Source organism: Pseudophryne corroboree, chromosome 4 (assembly GCF_028390025.1).
Source record: "Pseudophryne corroboree isolate aPseCor3 chromosome 4, aPseCor3.hap2, whole genome shotgun sequence".
NCBI classification, from domain to species: domain Eukaryota; kingdom Metazoa; phylum Chordata; class Amphibia; order Anura; family Myobatrachidae; genus Pseudophryne; species Pseudophryne corroboree.
This window is the reverse complement of record NC_086447.1, coordinates 20,140,830-20,163,329: the sequence shown is the minus strand read 5'-3', so window position 1 is coordinate 20,163,329 and position 22,500 is coordinate 20,140,830. Positions and strand designations below refer to the sequence as shown.

The 22,500-nt window shown below is 38.4% G+C and overlaps 14 non-coding genes across 14 annotated transcripts; 13 read left to right on the top strand and 1 right to left on the bottom strand.

Annotated features, from left to right (window-relative positions):
- Nucleotides 1-571: 571 nt before the first annotated feature.
- Nucleotides 572-661, top strand: TRNAY-GUA (transfer RNA tyrosine (anticodon GUA)). The gene is given in 2 exon segments: nucleotides 572-608; nucleotides 626-661. It is a non-coding gene; the product is annotated as a tRNA-Tyr (tRNA).
- Nucleotides 662-900: 239 nt separating this feature from the next.
- On the top strand, nucleotides 901-982 carry TRNAS-AGA (transfer RNA serine (anticodon AGA)). The gene has a single exon. It is a non-coding gene; the product is annotated as a tRNA-Ser (tRNA).
- Nucleotides 983-1,884: 902 nt separating this feature from the next.
- Nucleotides 1,885-1,974, top strand: TRNAY-GUA (transfer RNA tyrosine (anticodon GUA)). The gene is given in 2 exon segments: nucleotides 1,885-1,921; nucleotides 1,939-1,974. It is a non-coding gene; the product is annotated as a tRNA-Tyr (tRNA).
- Nucleotides 1,975-2,213: 239 nt separating this feature from the next.
- TRNAS-AGA (transfer RNA serine (anticodon AGA)) lies at nucleotides 2,214-2,295 on the top strand. The gene has a single exon. It is a non-coding gene; the product is annotated as a tRNA-Ser (tRNA).
- Nucleotides 2,296-6,988: 4,693 nt separating this feature from the next.
- On the bottom strand, nucleotides 6,989-7,078 carry TRNAY-GUA (transfer RNA tyrosine (anticodon GUA)). Its single transcript is given in 2 exon segments — nucleotides 6,989-7,024; nucleotides 7,042-7,078. It is a non-coding gene; the product is annotated as a tRNA-Tyr (tRNA).
- Nucleotides 7,079-8,857: 1,779 nt separating this feature from the next.
- Nucleotides 8,858-8,947, top strand: TRNAY-GUA (transfer RNA tyrosine (anticodon GUA)). The gene is given in 2 exon segments: nucleotides 8,858-8,894; nucleotides 8,912-8,947. It is a non-coding gene; the product is annotated as a tRNA-Tyr (tRNA).
- A 239-nt stretch (nucleotides 8,948-9,186) lies between these two features.
- On the top strand, nucleotides 9,187-9,268 carry TRNAS-AGA (transfer RNA serine (anticodon AGA)). Its single transcript has one exon. It is a non-coding gene; the product is annotated as a tRNA-Ser (tRNA).
- Nucleotides 9,269-10,170: 902 nt separating this feature from the next.
- TRNAY-GUA (transfer RNA tyrosine (anticodon GUA)) lies at nucleotides 10,171-10,260 on the top strand. The gene is given in 2 exon segments: nucleotides 10,171-10,207; nucleotides 10,225-10,260. It is a non-coding gene; the product is annotated as a tRNA-Tyr (tRNA).
- A 2,817-nt stretch (nucleotides 10,261-13,077) lies between these two features.
- Nucleotides 13,078-13,159, top strand: TRNAS-AGA (transfer RNA serine (anticodon AGA)). Its single transcript has one exon. It is a non-coding gene; the product is annotated as a tRNA-Ser (tRNA).
- A 902-nt stretch (nucleotides 13,160-14,061) lies between these two features.
- Nucleotides 14,062-14,151, top strand: TRNAY-GUA (transfer RNA tyrosine (anticodon GUA)). The gene is given in 2 exon segments: nucleotides 14,062-14,098; nucleotides 14,116-14,151. It is a non-coding gene; the product is annotated as a tRNA-Tyr (tRNA).
- A 2,817-nt stretch (nucleotides 14,152-16,968) lies between these two features.
- TRNAS-AGA (transfer RNA serine (anticodon AGA)) lies at nucleotides 16,969-17,050 on the top strand. Its single transcript has one exon. It is a non-coding gene; the product is annotated as a tRNA-Ser (tRNA).
- Nucleotides 17,051-17,952: 902 nt separating this feature from the next.
- TRNAY-GUA (transfer RNA tyrosine (anticodon GUA)) lies at nucleotides 17,953-18,042 on the top strand. The gene is given in 2 exon segments: nucleotides 17,953-17,989; nucleotides 18,007-18,042. It is a non-coding gene; the product is annotated as a tRNA-Tyr (tRNA).
- Nucleotides 18,043-20,856: 2,814 nt separating this feature from the next.
- On the top strand, nucleotides 20,857-20,938 carry TRNAS-AGA (transfer RNA serine (anticodon AGA)). Its single transcript has one exon. It is a non-coding gene; the product is annotated as a tRNA-Ser (tRNA).
- Nucleotides 20,939-22,169: 1,231 nt separating this feature from the next.
- Nucleotides 22,170-22,251, top strand: TRNAS-AGA (transfer RNA serine (anticodon AGA)). Its single transcript has one exon. It is a non-coding gene; the product is annotated as a tRNA-Ser (tRNA).
- The last annotated feature ends 249 nt before the right edge of the window (nucleotides 22,252-22,500 follow it).

The window sequence follows — 22,500 nt, the reverse complement described above, 5'->3', positions numbered from 1 at the left end:
TCAAATCGTGTCAGATGACTTTCAGTGCTAATTATTATATCAGTAACCTCTCCTTTATTAAAAATTGTGCTTTAATGCAAAAAAAGAAAAATAATTGTCTGTGCATACTCTCATGTAGCACAATTATCTTCACTAGCTCAAAAGGGCCGCTCATTGTCCAAAATGAATTGTCAAATCAGAACAAACAATGGAATATCCCCATCATTCCTGGAACACTTGATTAGTTTACAAAACAAGCAAAATTTAAAAGAGTGTAGAAGGTTTGATAGGCTCAAGCATCTCTAATCTTGATGTAAGTTTGGCTACACTAAAAAATCTATTGAAAGTGCTTTCCAAACTAGCTCTCTAGCCAGTTGATAGTAATTGCACAAATATAAGTCAAACTATTAGTGATATTTTCCAAATGATTAAACATGACAATTTGTGTGATAAAGCAACACAGGAATAAGTAGTTGAATCTCTTTTGTGTAGTCAAATCATTTTTCATTTTGCTTGGAAAGTTGATAATGTTTAAAATTAACACTCAATCATTTTAATAGCACGTAATATCACAGTTGTACGATCATGGAATCCTTCGATAGCTCAGCTGGTAGAGCGGAGGACTGTAGAGGTGATTGGTACAGAAATCATTAGGTCGCTGGTTCAATTCTGGCTCGAAGGATGATGCTTTTGATAAACTTAGATGTCAGTACTGACATTTTACAAACCCAAAACTGTACCAAGTATAAAGCATTCTCCAAGTTATATTTTAAAAATCATTAACGCAGGTCACTGTGGTCAGGATTAACTTCCCATGGAAATCATCTCTGATACAATATTACTTCAGTCATCCTCACAGCCTGAAATGAAGTAGCTCAACCCATAGAGAAACTTTTGTGAAAATATCACATTGCATGAGAGGTAGTCGTGGCCGAGTGGTTAAGGCGATGGACTAGAAATACATTGGGATCTCCCCACGCAGGTTCAAATCCTGCCGACTACGACCACATGGTTGTTTTATTTTTCAGAAAATTTACTAAAAGCTTGAAACCAGTGTTGCTCAGGGTGAGTCAGGAACTGGCACATCAAAATCTTTAGGATGCCTGCCTGTTTTCTCTTTCTCTATCCGTCATTCTCCTCCTCTACTTGAGACTGAGCCCAGGATTCTCAGCAGCAATACTAAGTAGCATTTATTAATTACAAATGCATTTTGAATGTCAAATTTGTAAGAAAGTTTTGTACATTTAGCAAAATATCAAATTCATTTGAAAGAAAATGATGTCCACTCAAAGTAAAAAGAGCTTTGGTTACTTTCAATGCACAACATTTTACTTTCAAATCGTGTCAGATGACTTTCAGTGCTAATTATTATATCATTAACCTCTCCTTTATTAAAAATTGTGCTTTAATGCAAAAAAAGAAAAATAATTGTCTGTGCATACTCTCATGTAGCACAATTATCTTCACTAGCTCAAAAGGGCCGCTCATTGTCCAAAATTAATTGTCAAATCAGAACAAACAATGGAATATCCCCATCATTCCTGGAACACTTGATTAGTTTACAAAACAAGCAAAATTTAAAAGAGTGTAGAAGGTTTGATAGGCTTAAGCTTCTTTAATCTTGATGTAAGTTTGGCTACACTAAAAAATCTATTGAAAGTGCTTTCCAAACTAGCTCTGTAGCCAGTTGATAGTAATTGCACAAATATAAGTCAAACTATTAGTGATATTTTCCAAATGATTAAACATGACAATTTGTGTGATAAAGCAACACAGGAATAAGTAGTTGAATCTCTTTTGTGTAGTCAAATCATTTTTCATTTTGCTTGGAAAGTTGATAATGTTTAAAATTAACACTCAATCATTTTAATAGCACGTAATATCACAGTTGCACGATCATGGAATCCTTCGATAGCTCAGCTGGTAGAGCGGAGCACTGTAGAGGAGATTGGTACAGAAATCCTTAGGTCGCTGGTTCAATTCCGGCTCGAAGGATGATGCTTTTGATAAACTTAGATGTCAGTACTGACATTTTACAAACCCAAAACTATACAAAGTATAAAGCATTCTCCAAGTTATATTTTAAAAATCATTAACGCAGGTCACTGTGGTCAGTATTAACTTCCCATGGAAATCATCTCTGATACAATATTACTTCAGTCATCCTCACAGCCTGAAATGAAGTAGCTCAACCCATAGAGAAACTTTTGTGAAAACATCACATTGCATGAGAGGTAGTCATGGCCGAGTGGTTAAGGCGATGGACTAGAAATCAATTGGGGTCTCCCCGCGCAGGTTCAAATCCTGCCGACTACGACCACATGGTTGTTTTATTTTTCAGAAAATTTACTAAAAGCTTGAAACCAGTGTTGCTCAGGGTGAGTCAGGAACTGGCACATCAAAATCTTTAGGATGCCTGCCTGTTCTCTCTTTCTCTATCCGTCATTCTCCTCCTCTACTTGAGACTGAGCCCAGGAATCTCAGCAGCCATACTAAGTAGCATTTATTAATTACAAATGCATTTTGAATGTCAAATTTGTAAGAAAGTTTTGTACATTTAGCAAAATATCAAATTCATTTGAAAGAAAAAGATGTCCACTCAAAGTAAAAAGAGCTTTGGTTACTTTCAATGCACAACATTTTACTTTCAAATCATGTCAGATGACTTTTAGTGCTAATTATTATATCATTAACCTCTCCTTTATTAAAAATTGTGCTTTAATGCAAAAAAAGAAAAATAATTGTCTGTGCATACTCTCATGTAGCACAATTATCTTCACTAGCTCAAAAGGGCCGCTCATTGTCCAAAATGAATTGTCAAATCAGAACAAACAATGGAATATCCCCATCATTCCTGGAACACTTGATTAGTTTACAAAACAAGCAAAATTTAAAAGAGTGTAGAAGGTTTGATAGGCTCAAGCATCTCTAATCTTGATGTAAGTTTGGCTACACTAAAAAATCTATTGAAGATCCTCCGCTCTCCACTGCCCGGGCGAGAGGGGGGCCCTGTGACTGACGGGACACTCACCGATTCCACCAACGAGCTCTCCCCCGCTGGCTGGGGTGCAGGTACCAGCGCTGCTGCATCTCAGGATTAGAGCCCGGCGGCGCCATCATGGTGTCTGGCAGGTTTTATAAACTGGAAGCTGCGGTTCAGTGGGGGGACACTGACCTACTCTTAATGTGCTGCAGGTAGTGGGGGCTGCTGGGAACCCTCTCCCCTTTGCTTTTGGGGTATATTGACTGCCCGGGCTAGGCTCTGTCAGAGGAAACAGTGATCCTTGGAGTGGCCTGCAGCTGCCCCTATCCCACTTCTCACTACTCCCACCCTGTGTTATAGTGGGCTCGGTGACCTATATTTTTATGGCGCATAGTGACGGCAATACTGAGTGGATTCCTTGCCTAAATACGCTCTCCCTGCCTGACCAGGAGAACCGAAACTGTGGGACCCTGATGAATCTCACCCCCTTGTTGCTGTTGTCTCACTTCCTTGTATTATAACAAAACATCTTGCCTATTGGAGTAGGCACTGCCATGTGAACTTATCCCCACCTTCCTGGGAGTGGATGCTTCCTTCATCCACCATGTGAGGCCACCTCGAGGAGTAATGGCTGACACCTTCTGACACATACTTCCGGCATAGCGACCACGGGTTTGTCTTGCTACCCCTACACTCTTATGCTGGACCCGACACGGCTTCGCGGCCAATCCGATATGTACGCGTTCCACGACCATGCAACCTGGTTTCTATAGCCGCAGCTGCACCTGTCCCTCTCTTTTAAATGATTGTTGCGTAGTGCTCTTCAGATATCTGTCCCCAACTGCGTGAAACGGGAACGAGGGAGTGGTCTCCGTGGGATTAGTGGCGTCCAGTCATCCTGTGCTTATGTCTCCGTTCCTGTCATAAAGAGGCTGTCGCTTAAATCCTCTCCCTGCTACTCTTCATTGGTTTACCCTCTCCGGATTTAAAAGCCGCCCTTTCATGAGTCGCAGGAAACGTAAGGGAGTAAGAACCCCAGTCTGCCTGTCTGAAGTTCCCCCCCGCTCGGACCTTCGAAGATATCTCAATCTCCAAAAAGACACGGACATGTCAGTCCCGTCGACGCCCACCTCTCCCGCTCACTCTGAGGGGTCTGGGACACAAGTCGAATCCAGAGCGATCACACCTGCTCTGAGCTCCACTGGACAACAGGATATGCAGAAAGTCCTTAAACTCTTGCAGTCCTTGCCCACCAAGGCAGATTTCACATCCTTGGAGAGTAGGCTTTGGGACGTAGTACACTCAGATGTGTCCACACTTCGGTCCGAATTGAGTCAGCTAGGCTCTCGCATCGAAACGCTGGAGTCTACTGGAGAGGAATCCAATGCTTTCCATCATGTATTGGTGGACACCATTAAACTTCAAGCAGAGGAGATTCAGAACCTACACGACCATCTTGACGATTTAGACAATAGGGGACGCAGAAACAACCTGCGGGTGAGGGGCATCCCTGAGGACATACCCCAACAAAACATCCCAGATGTCCTAAACAAAATCTTCGGTGCAGTCCTGGAGACCGATCCAAACGACCCCATTGTCTTCGACAGAGCACACAGGGCGCTGCGTCCTAGAGGCCTGCAGTCTGACCGGCCACGAGATATTATCTGTCGCCTACACTACTATAGCCAAAAAGACGAGATAATTAGAAAAATCCAGAACTCTGGCGACTTAGACTTCAATGGCTCGCCCATTCAGGTTTTTCAAGATCTTTCTCGTCACACCCTACAATCTAGATGTCAATTGAAGCCCTTAACGGACATCCTCCGTAAGAATAACATCAAATATAGATGGGGATTTCCCTTCAGCATTACAGCCACTAATGAGGGTCGGACGGCCACGATTCGGACCCCTGAGGATGTCGCTCTCTTCTGCTCCACTCTGTCAATTGATCCAGTGCAGACCCCTGAGTGGCAATCCGTACGCTCGAGGATCCGCCCCCCTCAACCCCCACGGGTCGACCCTCCTTTTCAAACAGTGGGCTCCCCCTCAGCATCGCAAAAGCGGAATCGCTCCTCCCCGCCCTCTGCATCTTCCTCAACGGCTGCGAAGACCTGAGTATCCCTCTATCTGATCTGTGACTTTTGCTTATGACAGGGGAACTTTCAGCCCATGGACAGCTGTGACGCCACGCAGGGACTCTGTGGAGGGGGCCATTACCTATTGGATGGATTTCCGCAGTGAGATTCTATGCAGTCGGAAGACGCAATGCCTCCCAGGCCCTGTTTCTTTCTTTCTCTGATAATTGCCTTTAGCTTGAGAGGCCTGAACATTGTATAACTCGTTTAAGGAGATGACCCCGCATCTCTACCATACTACATACTGCTTTAAATTAGTTGGGGGCGCGTATTGTTATCATTATGCTGATCAGTTGTGTTTGCATTCCTGTGGTCGCTAAAAAAATGTAATATATAATTTTTTATTTTTTTTTATGTGGTTTGTGTCGGAGGGTGGATTCGTTCCTTCCTTGTTACCCCGTTTGCACCGCAATGTTTGGTCCCGGTCCGATTGATGGGACTATTGTCTCCATCGCTTGAACAACCGGGAGCGGTGTCTTGTTTCTTGTTCTCTTGTTTTACACTGTTATGTCTTTTTGTTCTGCTGTTCTTCTGCCCCCTTCTTCTCTTTTCTCTTTTTTCCTTCTGGTTCTCTCCTCCCTTCCTGCGCTGGCTGGATTTGCGTGTGCTCGACCCCTGCCCCATATTGTTGGAATCTTCAGGAGGCTAGATCCTACATTTTTTCCTTTTTTTTCCTTTTTTAAGCCAAGAATATGGCGCTGATAAAGGTGGTTTCTATTAACGCCCGGGGACTCAACATTCCTGAGAGACGGTCAAGGGCCCTGCGAGAACTTAAGGCCGAGAAAGCAGATGTTGCCTTTGTGCAAGAAACCCACTTTAAAGAGGGGGCAGCCCCTTCTCTCAGGAATAGGGACTTCCCTACAGGTTATTTCTCCAATAATACTGAAGGTAAAACCCTAGGGGTAGCAATATTGTTCGCCAAACATGTTACCCTTGCCGATGTAGTATGTCATCAACTTATTCCCGGCAGGGCTCTGCTTCTCAATTGCAATGTGGCCAATAGGGCTCTCACCTTTCTTAACATCTATGCCCCAAATAAGGCACAGCCGGCCTTTTTAGAAAGGGTCCTTACCCTAGCCCAGCCCCATGTTAACGGAATTTTGCTCTTCGGTGGGGACTTAAATTGGTCCCTGGAACCTCGTTTTGACTCCTCTAACCCCTCGCCTAGGTACTTTGATAAACTCCATCGTAGGGTCCGGAGAATTCTACATAATTTCCAACTCATTGACGTATGGAGGGTACAACACCCCTCTACTCATGACTTCACTTTCTACTCACACCCGCACAACACTTACACTAGGATTGACTACTTATTTATCACTCATAGGTTTTTACACTTGGTTGAGGTCTCTGCAGTGGGTAACATATCCTGGGCTGATCATGCTCCAGTCTCTTTGGGGGTTCGTTTGTCCCCACCTCGCCTCAATTCTTACACATGGAGATTGAACGAGCTGATCCTTCAGGATCCGTATTGCCAACAGCAGATTAGGGAAGCTATTACTGAATATATTGACGTGAACGACACTGCTGAGATCTCTAAAGTGGTGGTCTGGGAGGCCCATAAGTGCGTTATAAGGGGCAAACTCATACAATTAGGTGCTCTAAGGAAAAAACAACACATGGCGGCTCGGGTGGCCTTGATTCAAAAAATTCAAGCCCTAGAACTTCTTCATAAATCCGTTTTGTCAGATGGGTTGAGCTACTTCATTTCAGGCTGTGAGGATGACTGAAGTAATATTGTATCAGAGATGATTTCCATGGGAAGTTATTCCTGACCACAGTGACCTGCGTTAATGATTTTTATAATATAACTTGGAGAATGCTTTATACTTGGTATAGTTTTGGGTTTGTAAAATGTCAGTACTGACATCTAAGTTTATCAAAATCTTCATCCTTCAAGCCAGAATTAAACCAGCGACCTAAGGATTTCTGTACCAATCTCCTCTACAGTCCTCCGCTCTACCAGCTGAGCTATCGAAGGATGCCATGATCGTACAATTGTGATATTACGTGCTATTAAAATCATTGAGTGTTAATTTTAAACATTATCAACTTTCCAAGCAAAATGAAAAATGATTTGACTACACAAAAGAGATTCAACTACTTATTCCTGTGTTGCTTTATCACACAAATTGTCATGTTTAATCATTTGGAAAATATCACTAATAGTTTGACTTATATTTGTGCAATTACTATCAACTGGCTACAGAGCTAGTTTGGAAAGCACTTTCAATAGATTTTTTAGTGTAGCCAAACTTACATCAAGATTAGAGATGCTTGAGCCTATCAAACCTTCTACACTCTTTTAAATTTTGCTTGTTTTGTAAACTAATCAAGTGTTCCAGGAATGATGGGGATATTTCATTGTTTGTTCTGATTTGACAATTCATTTTGGACAATGAGCGGCCCTTTTGAGCTAGTGAAGATAATTGTGCTACATGAGAGTATGCACAGACAATTATTTTTCTTTTTTTGCATTAAAGCACAATTTTTAATAAAGGAGAGGTTAATGATATAATAATTAGCACTGAAAGTCATCTGACACAATTTGAAAGTAAAATGTTGTGCATTGAAAGTAACCAAAGCTCTTTTTACTTTGAGTGGACATCATTTTCTTTCAAATGAATTTGATATTTTGCTAAATGTACAAAACTTTCTTACAAATTTGACATTCAAAATGCATTTGTAATTAATAAATGCGACTTAGTATGGCTGCTGAGATTCCTGGGCTCAGTCTCAAGTAGAGGAGGAGAATGACGGATAGAGAAAGAGAGAACAGGCAGGCATCCTAAAGATTTTGATGTGCCAGTTCCTGACTCACCCTGAGCAACACTGGTTTCAAGCTTTTAGTAAATTTTCTGAAAAATAAAACAACCATGTGGTCGTAAGTTGGCAGGATTTGAATCTGCGTGTTGCTCAGGGTGAGTCAGGAACTGGCACATCAAAATCTTTAGGATGCCTGCCTGTTCTCTCTTTCTCTATCCGTCATTCTCCTCCTCTACTTGAGACTGAGCCCAGGAATCTCAGCAGCCATACTAAGTAGCATTTATTAATTACAAATGCATTTTGAATGTCAAATTTGTATAAAAGTTTTGTACATTTAGCAAAATATCAAATTCATTTAAAAAAAATGATGTCCACTCAAAGTAAAAAGAGCTTTGGTTACTTTAAATGCACAACATTTTACTTTCAAATCGTGTCAGATGACTTTCAGTGCTAATTATTATATCATTTACCTCTCCTTTATTAAAAATTGTGCTTTAATGCAAAAAAAGAAAAATAATTGTCTGTGCATACTCTCATGTAGCACAATTATATTCACTAGCTCAAAAGGGCCGCTCATTGTCCAAAATGAATTGTCAAATCAGAACAAACAATGAAATATCCCCATCATTCCTGGAACACTTGATTAGTTTACAAAACAAGCAAAATTTAAAAGAGTGTAGAAGGTTTGATAGGCTCAAGCATCTCTAATCTTGATGTAAGTTTGGCTACACTAAAAAATCTATTGAAAGTGCTTTCCAAACTAGCTCTGTAGCCAGTTGATAGTAATTGCACAAATATAAGTCAAACTATTAGTGATATTTTCTAAATGATTAAACATGACAATTTGTGTGATAAAGCAACACAGGAATAAGTAGTTGAATCTCTTTTGTGTAGTCAAATCATTTTTCATTTTGCTTGGAAAGTTGATAATGTTTAAAATTAACACTCAATCATTTTAATAGCACGTAATATCACAGTCATACGATCATGGCATCCTTCGATAGCTCAGCTGGTAGAGCGGAGGACTGTAGAGGAGATTGGTACAGTAATCCTTAGGTCGCTGGTTCAATTCCGGCTCGAAGGATGAAGATTTTGATAAACTTAGATGTCAGTACTGACATTTTACAAACCCAAAACTATACCAAGTATAAAGCATTCTCCAAGTTATATTTTAAAAATCATTAACGCAGGTCACTGTGGTCAGGATTAACTTCCCATGGAAATCATCTCTGATACAATATTACTTCAGTCATCCTCACAGCCTGAAATGAAGTAGCTCAACCCATAGAGAAACTTTTGTGAAAACATCACATTGCATGAGAGGTAGTCGTGGCCGAGTGGTTAAGGCGATGAATTAGAAATCCGTTGGGGTCTCCCTGCGCAGGTTCAAATCCTGCCGACTACGACCACATGTTTGTTTTATTTTTCAGAAAATTTACTAAAAGCTTGAAACCAGTGTTGCTCAGGGTGAGTCAGGAACTGGCACATCAAAATCTTTAGGATGCCTGCCTGTTCTCTCTTTCTCTATCCATCATTCTCCTCCTCTACTTGAGACTGAGCCCAGGAATCTCAGCAGCCATACTAAGTAGCATTTATTAATTACAAATGCATTTTGAATGTCAAATTTGTAAGAAAGTTTTGTACATTTAGCAAAATATCAAATTCATTTGAAAGAAAATGATGTCCACTCAAAGTAAAAAGAGCTTTGGTTACTTTCAATGCACAACATTTTACTTTCAAATCATGTCAGATGACTTTCAGTGCTAATTATTATATCATTAACCTCTCCTTTATTAAAAATTGTGCTTTAATGCAAAAAAAGAAAAATAATTGTCTGTGCATACTCTCATGTAGCACAATTATCTTCACTAGCTCAAAAGGGCCGCTCATTGTCCAAAATGAATTGTCAAATCAGAACAAACAATGGAATATCTCCATCATTCCTGGAACACTTGATTAGTTTACAAAACAAGCAAAATTTAAAAGAATGTAGAAGGTTTGATAGGCTCAAGCATCTCTAATCTTGATGTAAGTTTGGCTACACTAAAAAATCTATTGAAAGTGCTTTCCAAACTAGCTCTCTAGCCAGTTGATAGTAATTGCACAAATATAAGTCAAACTATTAGTGATATTTTCCAAATGATTAAACATGACAATTTGTGTGATAAAGCAACACAGGAATAAGTAGTTGAATCTCTTTTGTGTAGTCAAATCATTTTTCATTTTGCTTGGAAAGTTGATAATGTTTAAAATTAACACTCAATCATTTTAATAGCACGTTATATCACAGTTGTAAGATCATGGGATCCTTCGATAGCTCAGCTGGTAGAGCGGAGGACTGTAGAGGAGATTGGTACAGAAATCCTTAGGTCGCTGGTTCAATTCCGGCTCGAAGGATGAAGCTTTTGATAAACTTAGATGTCAGTACTGACATTTTACAAACCCAAAACTATACCAAGTATAAAGCATTCTCCAAGTTATATTATAAAAATCATTAACGCAGGTCACTGTGGTCAGGATTAACTTCCCATGGAAATCATCTCTGATACAATATTACTTCAGTCATCCTCACAGCCTGAAATGAAGTAGCTCAACCCATAGAGAAACTTTTGTGAAAACATCACATTGCATAGAAACATAGAAACATAGAATTTGTCGGCAGATAAGAACCACTTGGCCCATCTAGTCTGCCCCTTATTTTTTTTATTTTTTATTTTTTATTTTATATTATTTTTTATCACTAACCTAATTTGATCCTTATTTCTTTGTAAGGATATCCTTTTGTCTATCCCATGCATGTTTAAATTGCTCTACTGTCTTAGCCTCTACCACCTCTGATGGGAGGCTATTCCACTTGTCCACTACCCTTTCTGTGAAATAATTTTTCCGCAAATTTCCCCTGAACCTCCCCCCCTCCAGTCTCAGTGCATGTCCTCGTGTCCTATTGCTTCTCTTCATTTGGAGAATGTTTCCCTCCTGGACTTTGTTAAAACCCTTCATATATTTGAAAGTTTCTATCATGTCCCCCCTTTCCCTTCTCTGCTCCAAACTATACATATTGAGATTTCTTAGTCTTTCTGGGTATGTTTTGTGATGTAGGCCATGCACCATTTTAGTTGCCCTCCTTTGTACAGTTTCTAATGTATTAATATCCCTTTGAAGATATGGCCTCCAGAACTGAATACAGTATTCTAGATGAGGCCGTACTAATGACCTATACAGTGGCATTATTACTTCTTTCTTTCTGCTGCTGATTCCTCTCCCAATGCAGCCAAGCATCTGACTAGCCTTCCTCATTGCCTTGTTACATTGCTTACCTGCTTTTAAGTCATCTGAAATAGTGACTCCTAGATCCCTTTCCTCCTCAGTAGTTTCCAGTATAGTGCCATTAATACTGTATTTAGCTTTAGGATTTTTGAGACCCAAGTGCATGATTTTGCATTTTTTGGCATTAAACTGTAATTGCCAGACTTTTGACCATTCCTCTAGTCTACCTAGATCCTCAATCATTTGTTTTACCCCACCTGGTGTGTCTACCCTGTTGCATACCTTTGTGTCATCTGCAAAAAGGCATACTTTCCCTTTAATGCCATTTGCAATGTCACCAATAAAGATATTAAAAAGCACTGGTCCAAGTACAGATCCCTGGGGTACTCCACTGGTAACATTTCCCTCCTGTGAATGCACTCCATTTACCACAACTCTCTGTTTTCTATCCTTCAACCAAGATCTTATCCATTCAATAATCCTAATATCCAATCCCAAACTTTCAAGTTTATTTAGCAGTCTGCGATGTGGAACTGTGTCAAAAGCCTTACTAAAGTCTAGATAAGCTATATCCATGGCTCCACCTTTATCCATCACTTTAGTCACACAATCAAAAAAGTCAATGCATGAGAGGTAGTCGTGGCCGAGTGGTTAAGTCGATGGACTAGAAATCCATCGCGGTCTCTCCGCGCAGGTTCAAATCCTGCCGACTATGACCACATAGTTGTTTTATTTTTCAGAAAATTTGCTAAAAGCTTGAAACCAGTGTTGCTCAGGGTGAGTCAGGAACTGGCACATCAAAATCTTTAGGATGACTGCCTGTTCTCTCTTTGTCTATCCGTCATTCTCCTCCTCTACTTGAGACTGAGCCCAGGAATCTCAGCAGCCATACTAAGTAGCATTTATTAATTACAAATGCATTTTGAACGTCAAATTTGTAAGAAAGTTTTGTACATTTAGCAAAATATTAAATTCATTTGAAAGATAATGATGTCCACTCAAAGTAAAAAGAGCTTTGGTTACTTTCAATGCACAACATTTTACTTTCAAATCGTGTCAGATGACTTTCAGTGCTAATTATTATATCATTAACCTCTCCTTTATTAAAAATTGTGCTTTAATGCAAAAAAAATAATAATAATTGTCTGTGCATACTCTCATGTAGCACAATTATCTTCACTAGCTCAAAAGGGCCGCTCATTGTCCAAAATGAATTGTCAAATCAGAACAAACAATGGAATATCCCCATCATTCCTGGAACACTTGATTAGTTTACAAAACAAGCAAAATTTAAAAGAATGTAGAAGGTTTGATAGGCTCAAGCATCTCTAATCTTGATGTAAGTTTGGCTACACTAAAAAATCTATTGAAAGTGCTTTCCAAACTAGCTCTGTAGCCAGTTGATAGTAATTGCACAAATATAAGTCAAACTATTAGTGATATTTTCCAAATGATTAAACATGACAATTTGTGTGATAAAGCAACACAGGAATAAGTAGTTGAATCTCTTTTGTGTAGTCAAATCATTTTTCATTTTGCTTGGAAAGTTGATAATGTTTAAAATTAACACTCAATCATTTTAATAGCACGTAATATCACAGTTGTAAGATAATGGGATCCTTCGATAGCTCAGCTGGTAGAGCGGAAGACTGTAGAGGAGATTGGTACAGAAATCCGTAGGTCGCTGGTTCAATTCCGATCCGAAGGATGATGCTTTTGATAAACTTAGATGTCAGTACTGACATTTTACAAACCCAAAACTATACCAAGTATAAAGCATTCTCCAAGTTATATTTTAAAAATCATTAACGCAGGTCACTGTGGTCAGGATTAACTTCCCATGGAAATCATCTCTGATACAATATTACTTCAGTCATCCTCACAGCCTGAAATGAAGTAGCTCAACCCATAGAGAAACTTTTGTGAAAACATCACATTGCATGAGAGGTAGTCGTGGCCGAGTGGTTAAGGCGATGAATTAGAAATCCGTTGGGGTCTCCCTGCGCAGGTTCAAATCCTGCCGACTACGACCACATGTTTGTTTTATTTTTCAGAAAATTTACTAAAAGCTTGAAACCAGTGTTGCTCAGGGTGAGTCAGGAACTGGCACATCAAAATCTTTAGGATGCCTGCCTGTTCTCTCTTTCTCTATCCATCATTCTCCTCCTCTACTTGAGACTGAGCCCAGGAATCTCAGCAGCCATACTAAGTAGCATTTATTAATTACAAATGCATTTTGAATGTCAAATTTGTAAGAAAGTTTTGTACATTTAGCAAAATATCAAATTCATTTGAAAGAAAATGATGTCCACTCAAAGTAAAAAGAGCTTTGGTTACTTTCAATGCACAACATTTTACTTTCAAATCATGTCAGATGACTTTCAGTGCTAATTATTATATCATTAACCTCTCCTTTATTAAAAATTGTGCTTTAATGCAAAAAAAGAAAAATAATTGTCTGTGCATACTCTCATGTAGCACAATTATCTTCACTAGCTCAAAAGGGCCGCTCATTGTCCAAAATGAATTGTCAAATCAGAACAAACAATGGAATATCCCCATCATTCCTGGAACACTTGATTAGTTTACAAAACAAGCAAAATTTAAAAGAATGTAGAAGGTTTGATAGGCTCAAGCATCTCTAATCTTGATGTAAGTTTGGCTACACTAAAAAATCTATTGAAAGTGCTTTCCAAACTAGCTCTCTAGCCAGTTGATAGTAATTGCACAAATATAAGTCAAACTATTAGTGATATTTTCCAAATGATTAAACATGACAATTTGTGTGATAAAGCAACACAGGAATAAGTAGTTGAATCTCTTTTGTGTAGTCAAATCATTTTTCATTTTGCTTGGAAAGTTGATAATGTTTAAAATTAACACTCAATCATTTTAATAGCACGTTATATCACAGTTGTAAGATCATGGGATCCTTCGATAGCTCAGCTGGTAGAGCGGAGGACTGTAGAGGAGATTGGTACAGAAATCCTTAGGTCGCTGGTTCAATTCCGGCTCGAAGGATGAAGCTTTTGATAAACTTAGATGTCAGTACTGACATTTTACAAACCCAAAACTATACCAAGTATAAAGCATTCTCCAAGTTATATTATAAAAATCATTAACGCAGGTCACTGTGGTCAGGATTAACTTCCCATGGAAATCATCTCTGATACAATATTACTTCAGTCATCCTCACAGCCTGAAATGAAGTAGCTCAACCCATAGAGAAACTTTTGTGAAAACATCACATTGCATAGAAACATAGAAACATAGAATTTGTCGGCAGATAAGAACCACTTGGCCCATCTAGTCTGCCCCTTATTTTTTTTATTTTTTATTTTTTATTTTATATTATTTTTTATCACTAACCTAATTTGATCCTTATTTCTTTGTAAGGATATCCTTTTGTCTATCCCATGCATGTTTAAATTGCTCTACTGTCTTAGCCTCTACCACCTCTGATGGGAGGCTATTCCACTTGTCCACTACCCTTTCTGTGAAATAATTTTTCCGCAAATTTCCCCTGAACCTCCCCCCCTCCAGTCTCAGTGCATGTCCTCGTGTCCTATTGCTTCTCTTCATTTGGAGAATGTTTCCCTCCTGGACTTTGTTAAAACCCTTCATATATTTGAAAGTTTCTATCATGTCCCCCCTTTCCCTTCTCTGCTCCAAACTATACATATTGAGATTTCTTAGTCTTTCTGGGTATGTTTTGTGATGTAGGCCATGCACCATTTTAGTTGCCCTCCTTTGTACAGTTTCTAATGTATTAATATCCCTTTGAAGATATGGCCTCCAGAACTGAATACAGTATTCTAGATGAGGCCGTACTAATGACCTATACAGTGGCATTATTACTTCTTTCTTTCTGCTGCTGATTCCTCTCCCAATGCAGCCAAGCATCTGACTAGCCTTCCTCATTGCCTTGTTACATTGCTTACCTGCTTTTAAGTCATCTGAAATAGTGACTCCTAGATCCCTTTCCTCCTCAGTAGTTTCCAGTATAGTGCCATTAATACTGTATTTAGCTTTAGGATTTTTGAGACCCAAGTGCATGATTTTGCATTTTTTGGCATTAAACTGTAATTGCCAGACTTTTGACCATTCCTCTAGTCTACCTAGATCCTCAATCATTTGTTTTACCCCACCTGGTGTGTCTACCCTGTTGCATACCTTTGTGTCATCTGCAAAAAGGCATACTTTCCCTTTAATGCCATTTGCAATGTCACCAATAAAGATATTAAAAAGCACTGGTCCAAGTACAGATCCCTGGGGTACTCCACTGGTAACATTTCCCTCCTGTGAATGCACTCCATTTACCACAACTCTCTGTTTTCTATCCTTCAACCAAGATCTTATCCATTCAATAATCCTAATATCCAATCCCAAACTTTCAAGTTTATTTAGCAGTCTGCGATGTGGAACTGTGTCAAAAGCCTTACTAAAGTCTAGATAAGCTATATCCATGGCTCCACCTTTATCCATCACTTTAGTCACACAATCAAAAAAGTCAATGCATGAGAGGTAGTCGTGGCCGAGTGGTTAAGTCGATGGACTAGAAATCCATCGCGGTCTCTCCGCGCAGGTTCAAATCCTGCCGACTATGACCACATAGTTGTTTTATTTTTCAGAAAATTTGCTAAAAGCTTGAAACCAGTGTTGCTCAGGGTGAGTCAGGAACTGGCACATCAAAATCTTTAGGATGACTGCCTGTTCTCTCTTTGTCTATCCGTCATTCTCCTCCTCTACTTGAGACTGAGCCCAGGAATCTCAGCAGCCATACTAAGTAGCATTTATTAATTACAAATGCATTTTGAACGTCAAATTTGTAAGAAAGTTTTGTACATTTAGCAAAATATTAAATTCATTTGAAAGATAATGATGTCCACTCAAAGTAAAAAGAGCTTTGGTTACTTTCAATGCACAACATTTTACTTTCAAATCGTGTCAGATGACTTTCAGTGCTAATTATTATATCATTAACCTCTCCTTTATTAAAAATTGTGCTTTAATGCAAAAAAAATAATAATAATTGTCTGTGCATACTCTCATGTAGCACAATTATCTTCACTAGCTCAAAAGGGCCGCTCATTGTCCAAAATGAATTGTCAAATCAGAACAAACAATGGAATATCCCCATCATTCCTGGAACACTTGATTAGTTTACAAAACAAGCAAAATTTAAAAGAATGTAGAAGGTTTGATAGGCTCAAGCATCTCTAATCTTGATGTAAGTTTGGCTACACTAAAAAATCTATTGAAAGTGCTTTCCAAACTAGCTCTGTAGCCAGTTGATAGTAATTGCACAAATATAAGTCAAACTATTAGTGATATTTTCCAAATGATTAAACATGACAATTTGTGTGATAAAGCAACACAGGAATAAGTAGTTGAATCTCTTTTGTGTAGTCAAATCATTTTTCATTTTGCTTGGAAAGTTGATAATGTTTAAAATTAACACTCAATCATTTTAATAGCACGTAATATCACAGTTGTAAGATAATGGGATCCTTCGATAGCTCAGCTGGTAGAGCGGAAGACTGTAGAGGAGATTGGTACAGAAATCCGTAGGTCGCTGGTTCAATTCCGATCCGAAGGATGATGCTTTTGATAAACTTAGATGTCAGTACTGACATTTTACAAACCCAAAACTATACCAAGTATAAAGCATTCTCCAAGTTATATTATAAAAATCATTAACGCAGGTCACTGTGGTCAGGATTAACTTCCCATGGAAATCATCTCTGATACAATATTACTTCAGTCATCCTCACAGCCTGAAATGAAGTAGCTCAACCCATAGAGAAACTTTTGTGAAAACATCACATTGCATGAGAGGTAGTCGTGGCCGAGTGGTTAAGGCGATGAATTAGAAATCCGTTGGGGTCTCCCTGCGCAGGTTCAAATCCTGCCGACTACGACCACATGTTTGTTTTATTTTTCAGAAAATTTACTAAAAGCTTGAAACCAGTGTTGCTCAGGGTGAGTCAGGAACTGGCACATCAAAATCTTTAGGATGCCTGCCTGTTCTCTCTTTCTCTATCCATCATTCTCCTCCTCTACTTGAGACTGAGCCCAGGAATCTCAGCAGCCATACTAAGTAGCATTTATTAATTACAAATGCATTTTGAATGTCAAATTTGTAAGAAAGTTTTGTACATTTAGCAAAATATCAAATTCATTTGAAAGAAAATGATGTCCACTCAAAGTAAAAAGAGCTTTGGTTACTTTCAATGCACAACATTTTTCTTTCAAATCATGTCAGATGACTTTCAGTGCTAATTATTATATCATTAACCTCTCCTTTATTAAAAATTGTGCTTTAATGCAAAAAAAGAAAAATAATTGTCTGTGCATACTCTCATGTAGCACAATTATCTTCACTAGCTCAAAAGGGCCGCTCATTGTCCAAAATGAATTGTCAAATCAGAACAAACAATGGAATATCCCCATCATTCCTGGAACACTTGATTAGTTTACAAAACAAGCAAAATTTAAAAGAATGTAGAAGGTTTGATAGGCTCAAGCATCTCTAATCTTGATGTAAGTTTGGCTACACTAAAAAATCTATTGAAAGTGCTTTCCAAACTAGCTCTCTAGCCAGTTGATAGTAATTGCACAAATATAAGTCAAACTATTAGTGATATTTTCCAAATGATTAAACATGACAATTTGTGTGATAAAGCAACACAGGAATAAGTAGTTGAATCTCTTTTGTGTAGTCAAATCATTTTTCATTTTGCTTGGAAAGTTGATAATGTTTAAAATTAACACTCAATCATTTTAATAGCACGTAATATCACAGTTGTAAGATCATGGGATCCTTCGATAGCTCAGCTGGTAGAGCGGAGGACTGTAGAGGAGATTGGTACAGAAATCCTTAGGTCGCTGGTTCAATTCCTGCGCGAAGGATGAAGATTTTGATAAACTTAGATGTCAGTACTGACATTTTACAAACCCAAAACTATACCAAGTATAAAGCATTCTCCAAGTTATATTATAAAAATCATTAACGCAGGTCACTGTGGTCAGGATTAACTTCCCATGGAAATCATCTCTGATACAATATTACTTCAGTCATCCTCACAGCCTGAAATGAAGTAGCTCAACCCATAGAGAAACTTTTGTGAAAACATCACATTGCATAGAAACATAGAAACATAGAATTTGTCGGCAGATAAGATCCACTTGGCCCATCTAGTCTGCCCCTTATTTTTTTTATTTTTTATTTTTTATTTTATATTATTTTTTATCACTAACCTAATTTGATCCTTATTTCTTTGTAAGGATATCCTTATGTCTATCCCATGCATGTTTAAATTGCTCTACTGTCTTAGCCTCTACCACCTCTGATGGGAGGCTATTCCACTTGTCCACTACCCTTTCTGTGAAATAATTTTTCCGCAAATTTCCCCTGAACCTCCCCCCCTCCAGTCTCAGTGCATGTCCTCGTGTCCTATTGCTTCTCTTCATTTGGAGAATGTTTCCCTCCTGGACTTTGTTAAAACCCTTCATATATTTGAAAGTTTCTATCATGTCCCCCCATTCCCTTCTCTGCTCCAAACTATACATATTGAGATTTCTTAGTCTTTCTGGGTATGTTTTGTGATGTAGGCCATGCACCATTTTAGTTGCCCTCCTTTGTACAGTTTCTAATGTATTAATATCCTTTTGAAGATATGGCCTCCAGAACTGAATACAGTATTCTAGATGAGGCCGTACTAATGACCTATACAGTGGCATTATTACTTCTTTCTTTCTGCTGCTGATTCCTCTCCCAATGCAGCCAAGCATCTGACTAGCCTTCCTCATTGCCTTGTTACATTGCTTACCTGCTTTTAAGTCATCTGAAATAGTGACTCCTAGATCCCTTTCCTCCTCAGTAGTTTCCAGTATAGTGCCATTAATACTGTATTTAGCTTTAGGATTTTTGAGACCCAAGTGCATGATTTTGCATTTTTTGGCATTAAACTGTAATTGCCAGACTTTTGACCATTCCTCTAGTCTACCTAGATCCTCAATCATTTGTTTTACCCCACCTGGTGTGTCTACCCTGTTGCATACCTTTGTGTCATCTGCAAAAAGGCATACTTTCCCTTTAATGCCATTTGCAATGTCACCAATAAAGATATTAAAAAGCACTGGTCCAAGTACAGATCCCTGGGGTACTCCACTGGTAACATTTCCCTCCTGTGAATGCACTCCATTTACCATAACTCTCTGTTTTCTATCCTTCAACCAAGATCTTATCCATTCAATAATCCTAATATCCAATCCCAAACTTTCAAGTTTATTTAGCAGTCTGCGATGTGGAACTGTGTCAAAAGCCTTACTAAAGTCTAGATAAGCTATATCCATGGCTCCACCTTTATCCATCACTTTAGTCACACAATCAAAAAAGCCAATGCATGAGAGGTAGTCGTGGCCGAGTGGTTAAGTCGATGGACTAGAAATCCATTGCGGTCTCTCCGCGCAGGTTCAAATCCTGCCGACTATGACCACATGGTTGTTTTATTTTTCAGAAAATTTGCTAAAAGCTTGAAACCAGTGTTGCTCAGGGTGAGTCAGGAACTGGCACATCAAAATCTTTAGGATGCCTGCCTGTTCTCTCTTTGTCTATCCGTCATTCTCCTCCTCTACTTGAGACTGAGCCCAGGAATCTCAGCAGCCATACTAAGTAGCATTTATTAATTACAAATGCATTTTGAACGTCAAATTTGTAAGAAAGTTTTGTACATTTAGCAAAATATTAAATTCATTTGAAAGATAATGATGTCCACTCAAAGTAAAAAGAGCTTTGGTTACTTTCAATGCACAACATTTTACTTTCAAATCGTGTCAGATGACTTTCAGTGCTAATTATTATATCATTAACCTCTCCTTTATTAAAAATTGTGCTTTAATGCAAAAAAAATAATAATTGTCTGTGCATACTCTCATGTAGCACAATTATCTTCACTAGCTCAAAAGGGCCGCTCATTGTCCAAAATGAATTGTCAAATCAGAACAAACAATGGAATATCCCCATCATTCCTGGAACACTTGATTAGTTTACAAAACAAGCAAAATTTAAAAGAATGTAGAAGGTTTGATAGGCTCAAGCATCTCTAATCTTGATGTAAGTTTGGCTACACTAAAAAATCTATTGAAAGTGCTTTCCAAACTAGCTCTGTAGCCAGTTGATAGTAATTGCACAAATATAAGTCAAACTATTAGTGATTTTTTCCAAATGATTAAACATGACAATTTGTGTGATAAAGCAACACAGGAATAAGTAGTTGAATCTCTTTTGTGTAGTCAAATCATTTTTCATTTTGCTCGGAAAGTTGATAATGTTTAAAATTAACACTCAATCATTTTAATAGCACGTAATATCACAGTTGTAAGATAATGGGATCCTTCGATAGCTCAGCTGGTAGAGCCAAAGACTGTAGAGGAGATTGGTACAGAAATCCATAGGTCACTGGTTCAATTCCGATCCGAAGGATGATGCTTTTGATAAACTTAGATGTCAGTACTGACATTTTACAAACCCAAAACTATACCAAGTATAAAGCATTCTCCAAGTTATATTATAAAAATCATTAACGCAGGTCACTGTGGTCAGGATTAACTTCCCATGGAAATCATCTCTGATACAATATTACTTCAGTCATCCTCACAGCCTGAAATGAAGTAGCTCAACCCATAGAGAAACTTTTGTGAAAACATCACAATGGAAGAGAGGTAGTTGTGGCTGAGTGGTTAAGGCGATGGACTAGAAATCCATTGGGGTCTCCCCGTGCAGGTTCAAATCCTGCTGACTACGACCACATGGTTGTATTATTTTTCAGAAAATTTACTAAAAGCTTGAAACCAGTGTTGCTCAGGGTCATTCTGGAACTGGCACATCAAAATCTTTAGGATGCCTGCCTGTTCTCTCTTTCTCTATCTGTCATTCTCCTCCTCTACTTGAGACTGAGCCCAGGAATCTCAGCAGCCATACTAAGTAGCATTTATTAAGTACAAATGCATTTTGAATGTCGAATTTGTAAGAACGTTTTGTACATTTAGCAAAATATCAAATTCATTTGAAAGAAAATGATGTCCTCTCAAAGTAAAAAGAGCTTTGGTTACTTTTAATGCACAACATTTTACTTTCAAATCGTGTCAGATGACTTTCAGTGCTAATTATTATATCATTAACCTCTCCTTTATTAAAAATTGTGCTTTAATGCAAAAAAAGAAAAATAATTGTCTGTGCATACTCTCATGTAGCACAATTATCTTCACTAGCTCAAAAGGGCCGCTCATTGTCCAAAATGAATTGTCAAATCAGAACAAACAATGGAATATCCCCATCATTCCTGGAACACTTGATTAGTTTACAAAACAAGCAAAATTTTAAAAAATGTAGAAGGTTTGATAGGCTCAAGCATCTCTAATCTTGATGTAAGTTTGGCTACACTAAAAAATCTATTGAAAGTGCTTTCCAAACTAGCTCTGTAGCCAGTTGATAGTAATTGCACAAATATAAGTCAAACTATTAGTGATATTTTCCAGATGATTAAACATGACAATTTGTGTGATAAAGCAACACAGGAATAAGTAGTTGAATCTCTTTTGTGTAGTCAAATCATTTTTCATTTTGCTTGGAAAGTTGATAATGTTTAAAATTAACACTCAATCATTTTAATAGCACGTAATATCACAGTTGTACGACCATGGAATCCTTCGATAGCTCAGCTGGTAGAGCGGAGGACTGTAGAGGAGATTGGTACAGAAATCCTTAGGTCGATGGTTCAGTTCTGGCCTGAAGGATGATGCTTTTGATAAACTTAGATGTCAGTACTGACATTTTACAAACCCAAAACTATACCAAGTATAAAGCATTCTCCAAGTTATATTTTAAAAATCATTAACGCAGGTCACTGTGGTCAGGATTAACTTCCCATGGAAATCATCTCTGATACAATATTACTTCAGTCATCCTCACAGCCTGAAATGAAGTAGCTCAACCCATAGAGAAACTTTTGTGAAAACATCACATTGCATGAGAGGTAGTCGTGGCCGAGTGGTTAAGGCGATGGACTAGAAATCCATTGGGGTCTCCCTGCACAGGTTCAAATCTTGCCGGCTACAACCACATGGTTGTTTTATTTTTCAGAAAATTTACTAAAAGCTTGAAACCAGTGTTGCTCAGGGTGAGTCAGGAACTGGCACATCAAAATCTTTAGGATGCCTGCCTGTTCTCTCTTTCTCTATCTGTCATTCTCCTCCTCTACTTGAGACTGAGCCCAGGAATCTCAGCAGCCATACTAAGTAGCATTTATTAATTACAAATGCATTTTGAATGTCAAATTTGTAAGAAAGTTTTGTACATTTAGCAAA